This window comes from Diuraphis noxia, unplaced genomic scaffold, assembly GCF_037042655.1.
Source record: "Diuraphis noxia isolate RWA-SAM2 unplaced genomic scaffold, SU_Dnox_SAM2 contig0002, whole genome shotgun sequence".
Taxonomy (NCBI): domain Eukaryota; kingdom Metazoa; phylum Arthropoda; class Insecta; order Hemiptera; family Aphididae; genus Diuraphis; species Diuraphis noxia.
Window position 1 is genome coordinate 40,194,154 of NW_028301712.1, and position 18,324 is coordinate 40,212,477.

At 32.2% G+C, this 18,324-nt stretch overlaps 1 protein-coding gene across 7 annotated transcripts in view; it reads right to left on the minus strand.

Moving 5' to 3' along the window:
• Window positions 1-18,324, minus strand: part of LOC107164943 (uncharacterized) — a 201,504-nt gene that overhangs the window by 101,735 nt on the left and 81,445 nt on the right. For 5 of the 7 annotated variants that reach the window (XR_016190374.1, XM_089220179.1, XM_089220177.1 and 2 more), the window contains one exon: window positions 10,224-10,247. The exons of the other annotated variants lie outside the window; for them this stretch is intronic. The gene's annotated coding sequence lies outside the window, so the exon portion shown is untranslated. The remainder of the gene's footprint in view (window positions 1-10,223; window positions 10,248-18,324) is intronic. 7 annotated transcript variants of the gene reach the window in all.

The following is an 18,324-nucleotide window of genomic DNA, read 5'->3' on the forward strand; positions in this document are numbered from 1 at the left end:
TACATGATCGAATTTCCATAATAATGTAATATGGACATGAAAATATTATTGTTTATAAGTAAAATCATGTATGGAAAAATTGAAACAAAATCACTGTAAATATTATTATATATCATGATTGTGTGATTTACTGTGTATACGAAAACGTTTAAATGTATATTGTATACATAAAATCTGTATCGGGATAATATAATAATTAATCTAAATGTCGAATGCGTCGACGTAAGCCATTCATATAACTAATACGCTATAAGAAGACTGCAGAGTTTTGTTTTCTTAATTTGTATTTATTATGAAGGATGATGAGAAATAGATTAAAATATCCTCACTCGGAAGTATTATACCAGGTATATAATATTATACTGATATTGTAATATCCGTCGATTAAGTAAAAAATTTGACAAAATATATTTTGTTGGTTTTTGAAAATTGTTTTGGAAACTATATAGACGTAAGTATCATCATTCTATTAAATTAAAATGACATACAGAGTTTTGAGCCCAAATTTTGCATGACGGTAAAGTAATATGGCACTAGGCCTGTATACATATATATTATGTACTTTCAGTTGTGTTAAGTACTTGATTTAAAGTATACGAATACTTTTTAAGTAATAAAATACATATCTAGTATCTACATATCTCAAATATTTTTGAAAAATTACTTAGACAGAGAATTTAAAATACTTTTTCTTTTTTGTTAGTATTAATTATATATGTATATATAAATATATATATAATTTTTTACTTAAACGCATAAATTAAACAAAAATATATTGAAAATATGTAATATCTGTGAATAATAATAAATACTTTTTTAATGTGAATTATACTAAACCAAAAATATATATAACTCCAAAAAGAAAAAATACTTGAATAATTTATAGTTGGACCAAATGATACGGTGTAAAATGCTATTAATGTAATACACGAAAATTCTAATAAAATTCGATTCAACAGCTGATCTAAAACGTAAAAAGTAAATACATTTTTATAAACTATTTGAATGTATTCAATAAATGCATTTTAAAGTATTTATATTTGTACTTAAATAATTTTTAAAACAAGTATTTGGATCTGTTCTTTCATACTTTTAAAAAATACCCCTACTGCAGTGTATTTTTACTATCTAAATTTGATATATATGATCATTGGAAACGGTAACTTGTGCCATGGTAATTTTCGAGGGTAATTTTCGATTCTTCTGCAGTCTTACACCAGGATTGACGTCGAACAAATCAGTAGTTTACCTTATGATATAATTATATTATATTATACATTTTGAAATCGTATTCGTCAGAAATCCACTTTAATGTGGACTGTATTATATCATGGCGATGACGGTCGTTGTTATTATAATATTATCGCGTCAGTTCACCATTATTATTAAATTGCAATAATAATAATAATAATAATAATGGAGCTAAGGGATATAGTTGTTGTACCACGAAAACGTAAAACGTAAAATGTACTATGAAAGTACTTTGAGGAAAAATTATATTTTGAAGAACATTTTCGTCGGTTAACAAGTTTTTTGTTTTTTTAGTCTCCTTCAGGCCCGCCGTATGTCAACAAATGCACAACAATAATGCGTGCGGTTACATTATCACGGATCCGGACGAGGGAACTCGGATGTTGGTTGCACAACGCGGATATGAAGATGAAGGCCAAATGTGCCTATCTTGCGCTCGTGGTTGGACGCGTGTATTACACACACGCACACATATTAATATATATATATATTATATGCGTTGTATACTGACGCGAGTTTTTAACACCGTACGTGGTGTATGCGGAAGAAAAGGAGTTTGGTCGTCGCCGGGTTTTGTTCTTTTGTATTATCCCTATTCCCTGTTAAAAGTGCTCTCACTCCCTTCCCCTTCCCCCTATTTACGACCGACCTAGGCCTGGTACTTTTGGAATATCATATCATATATTATAATTTCATTTATAAACACACATAATATACAGAGTGATTCGCTAAGAACATGTTCAGCACCATTTTTTAATTGTATAACGAATTTATTCAACTTCTAAAAATTGTTATGTGTCTAAAAGGAACCTCGATTTATAGTTTTTTTTTTTTGGAATATTTAACTTTGTTATCTAAGAATAATAGGTTAAAAATAATTGGTTAAAAAATGTAGTGTCTATGATGTTTTTAATGTTTTGGCAGGTAATAAATATGAATCTATTAACATTTCATAATTTTTAAAAATTATTAAATTAGCCTTGTATAGTGTTATCATAAGTACAAGATTCAATATCATATCTATTTTATATTTGCGTACAAATATATATAAGGTATATTTCTTAAATAACGTTGGGTATCATTGGATGGCCTCCCTCCTCATGTGTTCAGGTTGTAAAAATTGTTATGTATGTGTTAAAATTTGCTTATTATGACTTGTAGCATAGATTGTAAATATTATTAAAAAAAAAACAACGCATATTTCTTAAAGACCTTATAACCTTTAGTGTATACATTATAATATAATAACTTAACCGCTAAAACTTGTTCAAATTTTGATTTTGAAATTTAATCATATTCATCATTTAACATAATCTGGATTTACAGCAAAAAAGTTGGTCGTTATTTTGAATAAGAAGTTTGTATCACCAAAGAACATTCCTCAAATGGCATAAAAATATAAATTATTGAAAATATTATGGTCCCTAGTATACTTAAAACTTTCTAAAATCAAAATTTGTTATCAAAGGAAAAAGTCTGGTAAGCATGATTGGTGATTTACTTTGTATACATGTAGGACGTAGGTATATATGATATATAATGTGCTCAAAATGCCACGCTGCCTTCCAGGGAGATGAGTACAGAGGGAAGAAGGTCCTTCCCTTCCCTTTTCCTCAACGATATTTTATACCAGGAGAGTATAATAAAGTATGTTTCGTATAATATATACATAGTAAACCTATAAGGTGTATAAGCTAGGTGATTTTTTTTTTAACGGAAGACACTCATTCTCTCTGTCAACTTTTGTGTTTTTTCGTGTTTCTATAATATACAATAATATTGGATATACAATATTAAAATATAAACAATATTTATCAGTATTTTATTTTAATGGCTAGGTATTCATAATAATTTTTTAATTCGTGTATTTGAAAAAGAATACTTTCATTAAAATTTAGATTTGTATACAATGCATTTTGATGCTTTATAATATTGTTAAAATTATTCAACGTTTTTTTTCTTGAGAGGAGTGAACTGGTAAATATTACACTGTGATTTTTGCATTATGTGTTCCAAATTCTAATTATATGAGAAAAGTATGAAACAATTATATAGTGTAGTAGCTAGTAAGCAGATCTAGCCATGTGGCTATAGTTATTCCAACTGTCCTTATAATACGACATTCATTTTTTAAAACTAAAAAAGTATAATATACTAAACATAAATTAATTGGGTTGGGAAAAAATCACTTTATCGCCTTTAAACATACAAATAATTATGTTCGTACATGTGCAGTGTTTCGAATGCTCGTTAAAATGTATATTCAACCGGACTTTTACACACATGTAACATTGAAGAAATCGTGTGTAAACGTTTCTTCAGTGCGTACATAACAATATCGTATATATATTATAATATTAACTACGTACTTTGTTAATATTAACTGCCATAATAATATTCATTAACCGAGGAATTTTGTTTAAGTTTAAGTTCGTAACTTTCGATTTGGTTGTATGTATACGTATATAGATTATGTATAATATTCGTATTTCCTAATTGAGACAATGAAATTGCTGACATCTAATGCGAGCAAAATGCACATAACATAGAAATATTTTACATTCTGCAGTCGTTTATCGTCTTCCTCTTCAGAAAAATAAAAATAACCTTATACCAGCTTATACGGAACATTCGTGCGACAAATAATCGAGAAATGAAGACAAAATGTTTGAAAATATATAGTTTTTGTGGAGTGGTGTGTTGTGGTGCACGCATGCATGCACTACATTATTATTATAGTCACAATCACTTGGATTACGTTCGTAAGCACTTATACGACGCGTGTTATTTTATCAAAATAGTTATTGTTTAAAAAGCCAGAAAGTAATATGTTCCATTATCGATGTTTATTGATTTGTTTTGAAAAATAGAAAACTGTGAATTGCGTATCTTTGAGTATATAATCAGAAGTAATCAATGTTATTACATATCAATAAAGCAGCGTGAGTTTTTATTAAATAGAGAATAGACGTAAAATTATGTAAAAATAAAGTTGACTTATAAGAATTTTGTGATATAATTAATAAGTGTAGAGGGGCAATACAATATTGTTTTACATCACCGCAGGTATCGCGAACAATTTTGAATATAACACAGTATTTTGTTCATGGTCCACAGTCATTGGCTTATGATTATTATATGATTATATTGACAGTCAAAAATATTAACCTAACCATTTCTGTATTTATATATGTATACTGTTTATTGAATGAATATACTGTACTTAATACGCAATATCAAAGTAATTGACCATTTCTGGAAAAAATTATGAATATTCTCCGAGTTTCTCATCGTAATGTTGGAAAAAATTATTTTTTATTTGTAGTACCTACCCATAAAGAATGAGTTCAATGACAGTTTTTCAGACCATCATTGAATAATTTAGTCACCCACTCCACACTCACACGATATCATCTGTGGTTGACGAAGTAGCATTTTTATTCTATAATACAACAGGACCTAGTGTTACTATTTTTGACATGCTATTTATATTTATTGGCTGGAGCAGTGTATAGGCAATTTTGGTTCATCAATGTGTTGGTATTCAAGTTAGTTAAATCGTATTTTTATTATTAAGCCTTACCTCTACTATAAAACTCCTTTTTCTTTATTTTCTATTTATAGCCAAGAATAATATTAACATTCCACAATATTTATTTATTATATTTTGAATTCTTTTTATATTTTATAATGAAATATAATATATTATAATATATAATATTACACTATTGTTTAATCTATATACAATACATACGAGTACAAAAAAATATTTCTTTTATTTCTATAGACTCAAATAAATAAATTGTTTTCCAAAAAGTTATTACAATAGATCTCTCGAGACTTTGAGGATGTTTATAGCTTATTTTTTTAAGTCCCCATAGAATTTTATTTGACCCACACTAATGCAATATTTGTATGCTTATTTAAATGGTTGCCATTCGTTACATATTATGTTATGTTACTATTGTACTATTGTAATTAGTTGAAATATGGCATAAAAAAAATCTCAAAATCAAACACTTAAATGAATACAATTTATTGTGTTAGGTTAGTTTAAATTACAACGACTAATTCTATGATTTGCAATCATGATTTAGTTTCTTATAATTCTGGATATATTTTTGTTGTCAAAACATTATAGAGACAAATACCAATATTATCGATGTTGGACTTACGTCAATTTTCAAGGACACATCAGTGCACTGTTTGTTTTATCCCTTTGATCCACGCATAATGTAGACAAAACGTAATCACTCAGAATATTTTTTTTTATGTTTTTGAGTAATTTTAGAATAAAAGCACACATTATAAAAATGATAGAGTATAATAGTTTTGAAAGCATAACATATCTATTTGTCTAAGTATCTATATCGAAAGGATTTACTCAAAAATTAAATTTACAATTTTTCATTTTGTTTTTAAAGTTGAATACAAGTTCAAAAAATAGTAAAATATAAAACCGATATGTCATACCCTTAAAAATATTAATACTTTAAGATGATTCAAAAATTATAAAAATGATTTTAAGTGAAAGCCTTATATCTATGTTGTGCGTTAGTTTAAGAAAGAAAACTAATATTGCACTGGCGTTTTCTTAAGCATTTGTTGAATTTGTCTCGTGTTACATCAAAAGTATGTCAAAAATGTAGAAGTGGAAAATCATAAAATTAGTTATTGTAATTGTGTATGTATTATTTATTGTATATTTAAATTGAAGCAAAACGGAAAACTATAAAAATATGAATTAAGTTTAACTCAGGTCGGCTAATATAGCTAGTATATTATAAACTGTAATTCGTTTAGTTGTATTTACTTAAAAGCAAAAAAATGCAATCATAATAAAAACTTTATTGATTGTTTTATATTCTCATTAAATGTTTCATGTTTATTGTAATGCTTCTATAATAACCGTTGCCAATGAACTATAGTGACGTTTAAGTTGCAAATATATTTGGGCATAAACGTTTTGCTGTCAAACATTATTAAAACTATCGTTATCGTGTATTAGAATTAATTTTGTTCGTGTTTATATTGCAGTGGTCGATTGTTTCACAAACTTTGGAATTAGTTCTAGTTTTAATTTCACAATAAATTAAGATAAAAGCTTATAAATGTATATATATAATATATATATACACGTGTTCGCGCTTTTTATGTGTGTAATTACGCGCGCGGCTCGATCACGCTCGATTGACCGCGTAGTATGCCATACGGTAGACGAGATCGGGGTGGACATCCTCATTGTGTCTGAGCCAGCTACCAATCAAGGCGTTACACAGCACTTAGCCACGATGGCCGAGGCTCCGGCAACGGGTTTGCTTGGCTGTCTTTCCGTGAGCTGACCATTTTAAGCTGTTATTTCAGACCTGGGGCCGCACTGCCGGAGTACGGACTCTTCCTGGACGACCTCGAAGCGGTGATCCACGTTAGGGGAAATGCCTCGATAATCCTGGCCGGTGACTTCAATGCCTAGAACGTCAATTGAGGCTTAAGTTTCGAGCCAAACTCCCCGCCGATGTCTACCCCGGCTGGTCCGTGGAGAATTTGGACGTTGACGCTCTGCTTGGTCATATTAACAACACGCGCCTAGGAGCCACAGTCGGAGCCGCATGCGCTGAGAAAGCCAGAAAGCCCTGTCCTTGGCAAAATCGCTTGACGCTTTCCTGCTTGGCATTCATGCCCAAGAAAAAAAACGGGTCCTCGGGGCAGATGACAAATGTACTGGTGGTTAGAGGAATTCGTTGAGCTGCGGTGGCAATCCCTGGCACTCTGCAGGCGCTACCAAGCCTGCCTCAGACGCGTCGGCTAGCTTGGCGTCCGGGAGGTGAGTTGCTCCTACATCGCTGCAAAAAGAAAGCTTCGTATAGCCATTCGAGAGGCGAAGAGAAAACCTGGGCTGATCTTGCGCTCAGATCGACACCGACTCCTGGGGCAGACCATATAAACTGGTAATGAAGAAACCAGGCTCCCGCAACCCAGCCACAGACTCCACGGGCAGGGAAGCCATCGTTGCCGACTCCCTGTTCCCGAAAGCCCGCGTCACAGATTGGGGCTTGACTCCTTCTCCAGCGGTACCAACATCTTCTAGGCATTTGACCCGGTGATGAACATGCTAGAGTTTACCAGAATCATTCCAAGATTCAAGCCGGAAGAACTTAGTAGAGCAATCGAGAGGCTCGCACCGGGAATTAGGCCGGACCTTCTGTGATTTCAACGAGATCCTCAGGGCCACCACGTCCACTCAGCCCGGTGCAGTCCTCAGCGTTTTCAATGACAGTCTCGACGCGCTGACGTTTGCACCATGTTGGAAGAGGGCACGACTGGTGCTGCTCCGTAAGGGCCCAGACAAACCTCTGGACGCACTGTCGAGCTATAGGCCGATCTACATGCTGGACACCCCAGGCAAGTTGCCCGAGAGGCTCCTTCTCCAAAGGCTCGAGGATCATCTGGACAAGCACGGGGGAGAAGAGCCCTGAACCAGTTTGGCTTCAGGAAGGGAATCAGCACGGAGTCTGTAATTGGCAAGGTACTCGGCAACGTCGCACATGCAGCCACCACCCGGAGAAAGAAGAGCCTCTGCGTTATGGTGATATTGGACGTCAGGAATGCCTTCAAGTCCTTGAGGTGGCCTGTAATTGACGCAGCCTAGAGGCGCATCAACATCCCGGAGTATCTAGTGGAGATACTCCGGTCTTGGCTGACCGATAGAACGCTGCTGACTAACGGAGAGATGACGGAGAGGCCAGTGACCTGCGGAGTGCCGCAGGGTTCTGTTCTTGGCCAATTCTTGTGGAACGTCACTTATGATTCCCTCCTGATGACGGACACGCCACCCGGAGTGAGTGCAGTTGGTCGGCTTCACGGACGATCTCGCAGTCGTGGGAATGGCCGTGACCGGACAGCTACTTGGAGACGCGATCAATCCCACACTGATGGCCATCGACGACTAGATGTGGAGCAGGGGCTTGGAGTTGGCTCATCAGAAGAGTGAAGCGGTGATCCTGGCACGGAAACGGGCGTTTTTCTCACCCCGACTGACGATCAACAGCCACCTGATCCCATTGCGAAATGAGATCAGGTACCTCGGCGGACTCGGGGTCATTCTAGATAAGCGTCTGACTTTTGCAGCCCACGCGAATACTGTCGTAACGAATGCAGCCTACTCAGCCGCTACTCTGTCCAGGCTTATGCTGAACATAGGCAGACCGGTTCAATGGAAGAAGAGGCTGCTAGCGTCTGTTGTAGAAAGTCAGCTGTTGTACGCAGCTCCTGTCTGGATATCCGCCATCACAGATGTCACCAGAACCAGAGCGATCTTGATCCGTCTACAGAGGACGCCACCATGAGGGTGATCCGGTTGGACCAGGTTTGATCAGGACCGCTTTGGTTCTGGCCTGTATGCCATCCGCCGATCTACTCAGATTAGAGAGACGCAGTATCAGGTCTCGACTGCGCACCGTATTGGAGCCCGGTGAACAACTGCCTTCCAAAGCAACCGCGAAACGCGAGGCGTGAAACGCTACGATCGGTGCCTGGCAGGCTAGATGGCTAGCAAGCTCGAAAGCGGCATGGACGCGTTGCGTCATCCCTGAATTGGGGAGATGACTAGGAAGGATCGTCCTATGGGTGCCTCTGACGTTCCACATGATATAGACACTCAGGGGCCATGGTCGTTTCCAGTGGTACCTCCATCGTATGGGTAGGGCCACCCACCAGTCCACGTTGCTGGCAGTGTACACATTACTCGGACACCGCTGAGCACACGTTATTCCAGTGTGTCTACTGGGAACGATTCCGGGAAGCACTAACCTCTTAACTAGGTCATGGTCCGAGCACCATCGACGTGCCCGACATGATCTGTGGTTCAGTGTTTGAGACTCTGCCGCCGGATCCAACTGAGAAGCACGTGGTTCTTAAACAAGCGGAGGAAGTTTTCAAACTTTTTTATCGAATGGTGGAAAACATCCTTATTGCAAAGGAGGATGAAGAACGACGTTGTCAGGCCGCATAAAGACCTTCGAATTCACCGAACTAATGATTGCGTAGTTAAGTTTCTTAAAAATGTAGTAGGAGGCAAGCTTTCGAGTATTATTGTACATAACTACCTATTGTAATAGATGTCGAACGGGAGATTGGCCCGTCGCAGCTACGTAAATGTGTAATTGGTTATTAATTATTATCAATAAACGGGAGTTACCTGTTTCCACCAAAATAATACTGGCCGTTTCCGCCATAGCCCTTTTCTGCCGATAATTGTTGATAATCGTCGATACGGAATTAAGTATACACTGTATCATAGTTTATTTATAATTCGCACCCAATAATTATCTGACTAATGTTAAATTCTTATATTTTAATTCAGTATCTGTTCTGTTCGTCATCAGTTTAACAACAGTTAATACGATTTTTAAAATGGAATTCGTTAATATTTTTGTGTTATTTTTAATTATTTAAAAATAACGATATGTTTTATCAAAACTCTATTGAGACTAAATTTGACCTATACTTGTATTATAATTTAAAATAGTTAAATATAATGTATTATTATTATCTACTTGCATAATAATTTATAATAATAAAAATATTTTTATATGATAAGAATATATAATATTTGTACATGGTTCCCAAATTGACGGAAACGTCTTTTCACAAAAATAAATTTTGGCGGAAATTGGAATTATACCTTTTTCGTTTTTGGCGGAAAAGGGCTATGCCTAAATCAGGGAACCGGTTTTTTGGCGGAAACGGGCGATGCCCCCTCCGGTTCTCGATACTAATAAAAAAAAAGGTTATAAGCATATATACAAATTTAATACTTTATACATTTAAGAATACAGTATTAGTTTTATAAATGTTTTCTATATTTTAGAAAAATAACTTTACTTCTTACCCATTATAGTGTGCGTTATAGAAATTTCATATTACATCATAAAATAATAATAAAAACGTTTCAAAAATAAATATTGACTCACTGAAATTGCTTTTGTCGGCTTGTTCTGAAAAAAAAAAACAAGATATACTTTATTAATGTACCCTCAAAGTCCAACTGATCAAACTCACGAAATCTCATATAATCATGTCTTATTATTATTATTTTTTACTTTCAGTTCAATAACAAAAGAAATTATTAGTTTTCACCTATATTGTGATAGAGTATTTACTCAGAGATACACCACACATGGTACATTTTTATTTTATCTTTAGGAAACATAAGTACCTATAGTGAAACTTAAACTTTTTAAACCTTCCAAAATCAAAATTATAAATCTAATCATTACTTGTATATTGAGTTTTAACATTTTTTCAAACATTTATATAAATGAACAGATTTTTAAAGTTGTTGGCCTAATGGTAATAAATTTATAACTATAGTGAAATACAAATTGTATTTTGTATATCGTGTAAGAAAAAAAATAAACTGGTACACATGCACACAATGTTAAAAACATTACTTTGAAAGTCGTAACACATTCGTATATACTGTATACTCCAAATCACTCATTTTTTCTTCTTAGGCTTGAAACAGACCATTTAAGTCTAATGCCGTTTCTACAATACCTCTCGATTGAATTCTATCTAGGTCTTTTTCCATTCAGATTTCCATCAAATCACTAATAGCTTAACCATTTAATATAAATTATAATATGATTTTTATTAGGAATTTACTTCTTAAAAACTACATTTTAATTACTTAGTCATCATCAAATTGTATCATTTATATTTTTGAAAATCACGTATTTTATCATTAGGTACGATAAATATATTTATTGGTTGAACACAATTCAAAATATATTAAACTAAAAAAGACGCTATATTTAGAAACTTAAAAAGTTTGTTAAACATAAATTAACAAAATTACATTGAAATAATAAAATAATAGTTATATTATAAATACGTTTAGTAGTAATAATAATAATCACCTAGTAATAAATTGAATGAGTAATGGGTCTTCGTTTACTAGCATTATTATTCTATACAAAGGATTATTTTTTATACAACATGTTGTATAATGGGAATTGAAAAGTAATGGAAATAGTGAAGGTAGCTAGGATGAACAAGAAAATTGATATAATCACACTGATAATATTCGAGCCTCTTTATAGAGTATTAATAATTTTAGACAAAAGTCAAAAATACAAGGTATAAACCCAACTACTGTCAGTCAACGATTTCACGATAAGGATACAGAGAGCAGGAGCCTGAGTAATCAATAATCATTTATTGAATTTAAATTTTTAAAATAAAAGTACAGAATTTTAATTAGAAATTATATATCATTATTTATTATATATTTATGTTTAGTCCTAAAGTAATGTTAAGATGTAATAGTGTCATGATAAATTATACATTATTTTACTTTTTTAGAGTGAAATTGAAAATTTTATAATTATATATTTCAAAATAATTTACACCTTTGGAATTATTTTGCACGAGTTTGGGAACCAATGGAGTGTTTGGATTTATAAAAGTATAATATCACCAACATTAATGTTTATAATGCCGAATTCAAAGTAAAGTGAAACACTTAACAACTAGGTAGCTAAAAAATCGAAGTAGTATCTACGATCAAGTATGTACAAATTTCATTATTTCAGTGTAAAATTTAAATAAAGGTTTCTAGTATTATGCTGTACTTTGATCCTTTTCTCACTAAATGTGAGTATACCACGTTTACTTATGAATAATACACGTTGTAGCAGTATTTTTATCATCTAAAAAAGAGCTTAAGGTTTTAATTCAATTGATTTGTACGAATTCATCATACATTTATTTATACAAGTAGGATTGGAAAATTGACTTGACGACTTGATTCATGATTTAATTTTAAATAATTGCATTAAAAACCCGGTAAGAGTAATTTTATTCATTCAAGAATAAGTAATAATATAATTGCCAGCCAATAGTTTTATAAAAATGATTTTTTATTTTATAAAGCTTTTATATAATACTAACTGTATTAAAATATGGTAATATATTTAGGTACCTACTCTTACCAACTTATGTATAAATCATTTTAAACTTTTAATTTGTCGTATAGCTTTCAAAATTTATTTAAAAACATTTCAACAAGTACTCAGTTATAATATTGATTTTACAGTACCCAATCGTAGATCAAATTATATTTGACTAAGTTCCACAATTATTATAGATATTTCGTAATTCTGCAGTACCTAATTCTAAACACAGCGGAAACAAACCCTTTAGATGGTGGTCGAATAGTTGAAATATCAAACTAGTAGAACATTAAGTATCCTCTGTGTGCAATGTGTGATGTGTATACACATATACTGCCTTGTACTTAAAGTTGTAAAATGTTCCATAACTTAATTAAATTATATTTTTATGATAGTTAAAATAATACATAGATGTCAAAAAACATAGATTTGTTGTATAACAGACATAAAATATATTTAAACGTATAATAATCAAATTATACATTAACTACTAAATATGAAACTGTTAATTACTTAAAAAATATCTCTTTAATGCAATTATTCACTAAATCAATAATAATATAAACAAATCAATTTATGTATTGGAAATGCCATGTATGTAGTATGCACTGTCTTTTAATTTTCACGCAATGTTAAAAAAGTTAGCGTTCGTGTATAACGAACATTTCCTTTTAAAATCCAAAACCACGTAAAAATTTTAAAAAGTAATAATACCATTACTAAAAAAGTAATATTATTTATTGAACACAATATTTATTATTTATTACAAACACAATGTTGCATTGTTGAACAGAGAACTATTCCCTGCAAAGCTATTATTTTATGAAAAATATTATTTTTTCTTTTCGATGTACCTGCATTGCATTACGACTTTAGAGTTTTATGCGAGTGACAAAAAAGTTATTGAAACCGTCAGAAATTGGTTTTTGGAAAATATAAATTACTTATATCCGGAATTAAATATAGAAATAGCAAATATTATTGTGCGTAAAGGAAAATAATATGTGAAGTAAATATCGTGTTTCTTTAATTTATACGAACACACGCGGAGATAATAATGCGCAGATACCGTGCATTGGGTAGATCGAATTTCACAGTTAAACATGTTCAATATTTAATGTAATCATGATGAAAACTATATCTCTGGAGTATTACAAATACGAAATTCCTTAGTGTCAAAATTGCAGTTTAGTGTATGTAATTAATACCGACAGACGACAGCAGTGAATGTATATGTTATATATCATTATGATAATTTGTGTGATATAGTGTGTATTAGTGTTTGAGTAATAATATAACATACTGTACACGTGCTGGGGTTTATTTATGGGCCCGTTGCTTGGGCACCTCTCAATATTCAATCTAAGTTCAAACCGAGGATTGTAATTTCGTCGGTGTACAATAGTAACCACAAACTTGTATATTATAACATTGTAGAACAACTTGGCTATATATATTATTAATTTCCGTTTTCTTGACATCAGCATTATTATTAAACAAAAAAAAACAATAATTATGCAACTGTTTGGTAATGGGTTCAATGTTTGTTTAAGTGTTTGAGCCATTTTAACACAATAATAGAACAGTATATTTTCATCGATTTTGTTTATTTTTTTAGTAAAATATGTATTATGTATGTATTATGTAAAAATTGATCGATGTGTTCTCTCTGCGTAGAAATCAAGTCATAATTAAAGACGTTCAATAATCATTTTGTAAAATTAAATTACCTAAACGACATGTATTTACCATCTACAACTACAACCACCAATAATCTAGAACTACAATGTTTAGCTCCTAAACATTGTGTATTATAGGTATAAGGTAATATTATTTATTACTCCATAAAAACTTCTATCATTGAAACGAGTAAATAGCACGTCGGTTGGAACTTGGAAGTATAATATAGTTCGAAATAATGATGAAGAGTGATGTATGAGGGGTGAATTTTCGTGAAAACCGTTAGACCTCTCGGTCCGACCATTTATAAAATATATCGATCGATCGTGTTAGAGGTGTACTGACGAATAAACACTATCAGTATCATTATACATCTACAAATAATTATATAGTAATTATGAAAATAATGTATCTACCAATGTCTATACATATTTATTTAAACAGTAAATATCATAACAGTATTTATACAACTAACACACAGACATACTATCAAACGTCAAAGCATTTATTGTCCACCAGTCGAGACCGTCCGGAGAAGACTTGACGTGTGATAAATGATATGCTATCGTGAAATAATAATATTAATAATAATAATAATATATATAGGCTCATTCGCTCGAACGTGTGGCGGCTGCGTGTTGGAGCCGGATATATATTATGAAGTTTAGTAATAAAGACTCCCCAAAGAGGTGTCAGTCACGTCACGTCATAACGTCGTGATATCTAATATCCCGCGGGTCTGAAAGGAGCGGAAACGCTCCGCTACGAAAAAGTCGACGACGACGATGGTAAGGCGGGTGTGCCCAGACCACCATGTACGATACGGGGTGGTGAAAGGGAAGGACGTCGGTCGGTGAGGGTTTGATATTATTATATTACTATTATTATTATGTAACGTGGTCCCCAAAAAGAAAGTATAAGCCACGCTGGTCTACCGACGGTATTATAAATAATAATATATTATTATATGTAGACGCGACTTGTGCACCGACGACGGTTTTTAGCGAGACGATATTATAATAAAGTCATCGTCGTCGAGAATTCCGGGTAGCACGATTGAACGATTCTAGAGGCTTTCACATCATTTACTCGCGTTGTCATATAATTGCCTCGAATTAAACGAACAAAAACGTTTCAAGTTTAGTGGGCGATTAATTTTGGAGACTTCGTGGAAAACGCGACGCAAAATCAAAGATGCTGTACGTATAATAAATATGATACACAGCACAAAAATATTGTTGGCACTTCGGCGAACGAAGTGTGGCGAGTGTCGGTATAGCTAGAGTACAGCTATTCTGTTCATCTGCTGTGGTCTACAGTAAGTTTTTTTTTAATAGACGACGCGAGACATTTTGCTGGCTGAATAAAGCAGCTGTGATATATGTACATAAGTGTGTACATTTATAGGAATGTAATTTTTCATACGTTTTTTAAAATTTCCACCATCGATGTTTAGTCGATACTTTTTTAATTGGTGACCTGATTGTCGTGCCAATATCGATCAGATAATGACTCTACCATGGCATTCGATATCGATAAAAGTACGACAGAAAACAACATAAAATATATGGTCAATGGTCATATAGGTACCGATTTATATTAGAAAAAGCGGGAAAGTGGGTATCGCTCTGCTGTACATTAAGTGGTGGGGTCGACCTCTGACTAGGGTAGGTTAGACTTGAATGTAATGATGGGTATAATTGTATACGAAAAACGATTCTGAACGGAGATGATTTGTCAGTCTAGGATATATTATATTTAAATATTGTCATATATTTTATTTTGAAACAAATATTTTATTTTTCAATTAACACGCATTTTGCATATGGCATGGTTAATCAATTTTTCCAAAAATATTGCATGTAGTTATCATAATTCATAATACCTTATATTATCATAGATATACGAATACCTGGTTTGAGGATAAATCGTTATCATTATGCGATTTCATAAAAATTTAAAATTCAAACGCTCAAAACTTGAAAAATGAATATGTAGTACTTATACGTTAAAAAAGCGGGTAAGTCGTGGATGTCGCTCTGCTGCACAGTAGGTTACTGTAATGGGTGGGATTAAATTTGAATGCAATGATAGGTATCATTGTATACGAAAAACGATTCTAAACGGAGATGATTTGTCAGTCTAGGATATATTATATTTAAATATTGTCATATATTCTATTTTGAAACAAATATTTTATTTTTCAATTAAGACGCATTTTGCATAAGGCACGGTTAATCAATTAGTGTAGTTATCATAATTCATAATACACCTTATATTATCATAGATATACGAATACCTGGTTTGAGGATAAATCGTTATCATTACGCGATTTCATAAAAATTTAAAACTCAAACGCTCAAAACATTTTTCCTATAATGACACTTCAAATTTTCTCTATAGCTATTTGAAGCAAAACTTATGGAAAACTTGGTGTTAAATTGTATAACCTTAGATATAAATACAAACAATATTATGAATTTTGAACTACAAAATAATTTGCAAATATCCATGGTTTTGACGAATTTTTGTCAATATTTGAAATTCAAATGGTAATAAAAATTTAATTTGAATTTCCGGTGGACATTTTTTTTGTGATAAAGATTGAAAAACTTGTAAGGAGCCTTGTATTAAATTTTCAAGTTTTTTGGTCGTCCAACATTTTTTTACCGGCACTTCAAAAAAAAAATTGAAAATTCCAGTGGTCTATAAATAACTCAAAAAAGTCAAAAACTAAAACTGTATATAGATATCACTAACATAAACATTTGGTGAAAATTTCAAGTATTTATAGTGATTAGTTTTTGAATTACAACCATATATAAAAATTGATTTGGTCGAAAACTGGTTTTGCGCAAAAATTCCCGTTTTTCTGTCATTTTTTTTTTTTGTTTTTCTCGATTTTTTTGAAAACTGTTGGAAAATGTTTACCTGTATAATGCACCAAGGATATTCACTTTTACATCGGAAACCAAGCCCAAAGTTTGAAATTGAAGCATTATTTCGACTAGTTAAGCTGTACTCAGACACACACAAAAAACAAAACACACATCATTGTAAAATCAATACATTCATCACTTCGTTCAGAATCTAAAAATTTCTACGTATTTAATATTAAGTTTTTCGATAATCTATAATATCCAGTTTCAAAACAATTACTCAAAACGAAAATAACCTACACATATTAGGTATAATATTTTAGGCAGTCGTGTACTCGTGTCTGTAATCTATCGAATAGGTAGTGTCTTTGTTAGTTTCATAGACTCATATAGTTGTTATCTTAAAGATTGTGTTAAGTTTAATTTGCATTGAAGATATATTGCGAAAGTCATTAGCTTACCGCAAATAATAAATATTAAAAATTCTGCGCGAAGGCGTGTGAAATTCTAATTATTAATCTCCGTTTTTTTTTCAATCTAAGCTAAAACTAGAAGTGGAAAATGTACCGAAATTTGTTCCCAAATAAGGTATGTAGTATCATGTTGTACACTTTTAGAATTGTTAAATAAACATACTATTATTTTACTTATGATAAGTTATAGTTGAAGTTTTTGACACTTGTAGCCTCCAAAATGCATGCTAAGAACTTATTCTCCATTGCGGACATCTAATCAGAAAAATTACCGGCTCGAGAACAGCCGGTCCAACATCAGTTGACTGACGGTCGTGTAAATAATAATTAGATATCTGCCACATTTCACTTGAAACTGCTGAAGAACACAGATGACTGCTGACAGTAAGTTTGACTTTTCGAAGTTATTTGCATAGTGTAATACGTATTAGTCATATATATACCTACCTCATTTCTCTGATATATATTACACGTAAGCTAGGCACTAATATCGTCAACTAACGTATACGCGTTTGAGTGCGTGCTTAAATCTTTACATTTTATTAGAACTATTTATACATACAAGTCGAAAACTTAACACATTTCACACACAGATAAAGACAAAGGCACAGACAACTGACACACACATAAACACACACAGACAAGTGACCGTATTCATATGTTGTAACTTAATTGGTATTTTATCATAAAGCGTTTTAAAAATGTTTAACATAATTTGCTAATTTTTATGAATGGTTAGGTTTCGTCAAAAGTTAAACTTTAAATGTTTATAAAAAAAAAAACTGTGTACTTTAACTTTTAAGGTAATTCAAATAAGAACAACTTAAGAAGGATCTTGTATTCAATTTTCAAGGTTTTGACTAAACATATAGAATTTTACAAACACGTCACATTTAAGAACTTTTCTACTTCATTATTTTCAAGCTATTGACTGAGCGAATTCGCTTTGGTTAATACTTTAAAAAAAAATCTAAAAAGTCAAAAATTTGAAATTCCTGTAAATGATAATAATAAACTATCTACAAAAAAATACCATCTTTAGAAAGTGAGAAAATAGATATTTGTCGAACATTAATTCAAGTGTAT